This window comes from Schistocerca cancellata, unplaced genomic scaffold, assembly GCF_023864275.1.
Source record: "Schistocerca cancellata isolate TAMUIC-IGC-003103 unplaced genomic scaffold, iqSchCanc2.1 HiC_scaffold_838, whole genome shotgun sequence".
Classification (NCBI taxonomy): Eukaryota; Metazoa; Arthropoda; class Insecta; order Orthoptera; family Acrididae; genus Schistocerca; species Schistocerca cancellata.
Genome location: NW_026046849.1, coordinates 117,501 through 122,500, shown reverse-complemented (window position 1 = coordinate 122,500; position 5,000 = coordinate 117,501). Strand labels below are relative to the sequence as shown.

The window sequence follows — 5,000 nt, the reverse complement described above, 5'->3', positions numbered from 1 at the left end:
ACGCCAGTGCCTGCGCCGCACGAGGTCGTCGACCGACAATCGCTCCACCCGCACCCGCACCCGCACGTGCCCCACCCCAACCGCCCAAATCGCAACTCCAGCGGATGAACGGCGGACTCTTCCCGCACTCGTAACGTGCAATCCACCCCTATATCTTGCGTTTCATGAAGAGTTATATGCAATATGCCATATTCCCGCTGTCCCTATACATGCTCTAAGTAGCTCGCTTGCTACAGCAGCAGCAGCACCACCTCCGCGCGCTTCCCTGGGGGCACTGAACCGCAGGACGCGAGACCCCACGCCCTGTGGCAAACAGGGCTCCTCTCAGAATATGGACGGTCCCTACCCCGCACAACGATGACGGTGTGGGGGCCATTTTACGACACCGGTTCCTGCGGTGCCAACGCTGTCGTAGAGTCGATACTCCATCTTTGGTAGAAGGCAACCATTCCGCTGTAAATGAGTACGTCGCTCGTAGTTCAGTCACCTCGCAGCACTGCTCAGTAAACTATGCATGCCCACATAGATAGATCAAATACGCAAATGCCCCTATACATGCTGAACGTCTGTGCAAACAAAAGTAACCACACGTCACCCACACACTCTATCACACACTACTCTCTGCCTGTAACAGACACAGATTCAATAATTAAGCGCCAGCATGGACCAACGTCCGGTGCATCCTATGCGCCACAATACACCAACCAGACTATGATAACCAGGCCAGGAGGTCCAATCATAAAACACAATATCCCACTCGTCCGACAACCACAATTGCTCAGATAAGCCATCAACACCCACACATGTCCTACACAGGGGTGCACCCAACATCACCACACTCCATCGTCTTACAGCACAAATACACCGGCGGGAATGAAACACACAGGTCTGCCGCAACCACAGACACGGCGCGCCCCCCTCTCACTAGCGAAAAGCGCATCCCGACGTGACATACCTCCTTTGACACACTGACGCTGCCTCGCGCATCCACTTCCTACGGTCAATATCAACGAACCTCGCCCCCCCCCCCCCAACACGCCATCCCATACCACATTGTGTACCGTACCCAAACATAACATGTACTGTACTACAACGCAATGTGTACCATAAAACAACCCAGTTTGTACCTTAACCTAACCTATGTCACCTTAACCTAACCTATGTCACCTTAACCTAACCTATGTCACCTTAACCTAACCTATGTCACCTTAACCTAACCTATGTCACCTTAACCTAACCTATGTCACCTTAACCTAACCTATGTCACCTTAACCTAACCTATGTCACCTTAACCTAACCTATGTCACCTTAACCTAACCTATGTCACCTTAACCTAACCTATGTCACCTTAACCTAACCTATGTCACCTTAACCTAACCTATGTCACCTTAACCTAACCTATGTCACCTTAACCTAACCTATGTCACCTTAACCTAACCTATGTCACCTTAACCTAACCTATGTCACCTTAACCTAACCCATCTTGCACCCTAACCTAACCTATGTTGCACCTTAACCTAACCTATGTCGCACCTTAACCTAACCTATTTTGCACCGTTACCTAACTCAATATGCACCGCAATGTAACTCAATATGCACCGCAATGTAACGCAATTTGTACCGCAATTTGTACCGCAATGTAATGCAATTTGTACCGCAATGTAATGCAATTTGTACCGCAATGTAATGCAATTTGTACCGCAATGTAATGCAATTTGTACCGCAATGTAATGCAATTTGTGCCGCAATCTACCCCAAGTTGTGCCGCAATCTACCCCAAGTTGTGCCGCAATCTACCCCAAGTTGTGCCGCAATCTACCCCAAGTTGTGCCGCAATCTACCCCAAGTTGTGCCGCAATCTACCCCAAGTTGTGCCGCAATCTACCCCACGTCGTGCCCCAACGTGACCCAGGTTGTGCCCGAACCTGACCCAGGTTGTGCCCGAACCTGACCCAGGTTGTGCCCGAACCTGACCCAGGTTGTGCCCGAACCTGACCCAGGTTGTGCCCGAACCTGACCCAGGTTGTGCCCGAACCTGACCCAGGTTGTGCCCGAACCTGACCCAGGTTGTGCCCGAACCTGACCCAGGTTGTGCCCGAACCTGACCCAGGTTGTGCCCGAACCTGACCCAGGTTGTGCCCGAACCTGACCCAGGTTGTGCCCGAACCTGACCCAGGTTGTGCCTTAACCTGACCCAGGTTGTGCCTTAACCTGACCCAGGTTGTGCCTTAACCTGACCCAGGTTGTGCCTTAACCTGACCCAGGTTGTGCCTTAACCTGACCCAGGTTGTGCCTTAACCTGACCCAGGTTGTGCCTTAACCTGACCCAGGTTGTGCCTTAACCTGACCCAGGTTGTGCCTTAACCTGACCCAGGTTGTGCCTTAACCTGACCCAGGTTGTGCCTTAACCTGACCCAGGTTGTGCCTTAACCTGACCCAGGTTGTGCCTTACCCTGCTCTGTAATTGGCATATGACACGTTACATTAATGTATTGTTGTCCAACCGCAACCCGCTCAGAATAGTTCGCGACTCGCACTCCCCGGTCTCATGTGTATCGTTTCATGTTCAACACGTCGCAAGTGTTGCTTCCTTTTTACATGCTCACGCTATACACTGTAATGTGGACGCCAGCAGGACGTACATCGCCCCCCCCCCCACCCTTCCCCCTTCCCCCTGCCTTCGCAAGCTGGTCGGTCAGGTGCATGCCGAAGCACTCAGTCTACGTCGTGTTCTGTCCTGTGTCCACTGTCCGCCGATGTACGCCTAACCCACACACTGTACTGCACAGCGGTCCTCATGTACTGAATGATACACTCTGGCACATGTGTGACCGTACAAAGACTGCGGTGAACCATACCGTCCAGATGTTGTGCACACAGCTACGTGTCATCTCGCCATAACAGCTGCATTGCAGTGTGGTACGCCATAGAGACGTGTGGGAGTAATGGACGCGGTGGATGGCGATCAGCATGAGCCGTCTGTTCATGTAGTGGCGCGTGTATGCAGACGTAGTAGTCTCTTCTCACACAATGTGATAGCACGGTGCCCCGCGTTCCACATCTGCGACATGCTACAGAGGCCGGTTGACAGTTGGTCGCGCAATGGACATCGCATACGTACGGGGGCACCTTCCACGTGCCCTCTAGTTGGGCACATTTTGTTGCGTGGATGTGAGCGGACGTATTGTGTCTTGACACCTGACAGGCAGGCATGCAATAATAGTTGACTTTGCAAACGGGGATGGACGTGTACGTTTACTGGTGACGTTACGCAAATGAACAACTGGTAACCCGTTGTGGTGCGGTTGTCCTTGCTGGAGGTACATCTGTGAGGGCAACGATCGGTACAGCTACGAAGCGGTCCCCACCATACCAACGAACGTGAATGTGAATCTGGGTGTGAAGCGATACGCGGCTGTGGGTGGGTGGGACTGTCCCCGGCCGGTGAGGGGGGGCCGCCCGGCGTGCTGGCCGCGCGGTGCGTGGGCGCACGCGCTACAGCCGGCTGGTGGGGGCGCCCAGTGGCAGGCGCGCCGGCCGACGGACGCGGCAGGCGGCGCAGCTGCGCGCCGGGGCACCCTGCGCGCGGCGCCGTGCAGCCAAAGTGGGTCCTCGCCGGCCCGGTGCGAAGCGCGGTGGACATCTGCAGTGTGCTGGTCCGATTGAGGACTGTGTGCGTTGAGGATGCGCCGCCGCCCGGCACTCGGCGCCGCGACGCCGTCTGCTGCTCGGTCGCCCCAGCGGTTCTCGCTGGTGGTTTGTATCGCAGTTGTGCAGACGTGTTGGCACGTGCGCTGTGCTGGGAGAGTTCGCTTCGGCACCCACGTGGGGCCTTTTCCCTTCTGTGGCGCTGGCGTTGGAGCTGCCGGTCACCGTAGGTGGCGCGTGTTGTCTCCCGCCGGCAATGCCACGACAGCACGCTCCCGGGCCTCTGTCGGCAGCGGCAAGCTCAGTTGGGAGCACGGGTGGTCGCACCTAAAGCGTCTACTCGCCTAACTCCGGGCGATTGCGCCTCTCTCGAACCCGACCAAGTACTTAGGACGGCGCTGCGCGCCGCCGGGACCTGAGAGGGTTTCGAGGTGTATTGTGCAGGGGAGCTCAGCCTCCTCCTGTTTGCAGAATAATTGAGCGGACGCTTGCGTGTTCGCGCGGGCCCCCGGGACACACTCCCGGGCGGCCGGCTGCTCAGCTCTAGTTGACGCAGCTCCCTGGTTGATCCTGCCAGTAGTCATATGCTTGTCTCAAAGATTAAGCCATGCATGTCTCAGTACAAGCCGCATTAAGGTGAAACCGCGAATGGCTCATTAAATCAGTTATGGTTCCTTAGATCGTACCCACGTTACTTGGATAACTGTGGTAATTCTAGAGCTAATACATGCAAACAGAGTCCCGACCAGAGATGGAAGGGACGCTTTTATTAGATCAAAACCAATCGGTCGGCTCGTCCGGTCCGTTTGCCTTGGTGACTCTGAATAACTTTGGGCTGATCGCACGGTCCTCGTACCGGCGACGCATCTTTCAAATGTCTGCCTTATCAACTGTCGATGGTAGGTTCTGCGCCTACCATGGTTGTAACGGGTAACGGGGAATCAGGGTTCGATTCCGGAGAGGGAGCCTGAGAAACGGCTACCACATCCAAGGAAGGCAGCAGGCGCGCAAATTACCCACTCCCGGCACGGGGAGGTAGTGACGAAAAATAACGATACGGGACTCATCCGAGGCCCCGTAATCGGAATGAGTACACTTTAAATCCTTTAACGAGTATCTATTGGAGGGCAAGTCTGGTGCCAGCAGCCGCGGTAATTCCAGCTCCAATAGCGTATATTAAAGTTGTTGCGGTTAAAAAGCTCGTAGTTGGATTTGTGTCCCACGCTGTTGGTTCACCGCCCGTCGGTGTTTAACTGGCATGTATCGTGGGACGTCCTGCCGGTGGGGCGAGCCGAAGGCGTGCGACCGCCTCGTGCGTGTTCGTGCGTCCCGAGGCGGACCCCGTTGAAATC

At 55.1% G+C, this 5,000-nt stretch overlaps 1 non-coding gene across 1 annotated transcript in view; it reads left to right on the top strand.

Annotated features, from left to right (window-relative positions):
- Positions 1-4,205: 4,205 nt before the first annotated feature.
- The window catches only part of LOC126147001 (small subunit ribosomal RNA), a 1,909-nt gene continuing 1,114 nt past the window's right edge, over positions 4,206-5,000 (top strand). The window contains exon 1 of the ribosomal RNA XR_007529897.1: positions 4,206-5,000. This exon is cut by the window's right edge and continues 1,114 nt beyond it. This is a non-coding gene — a ribosomal RNA (small subunit ribosomal RNA).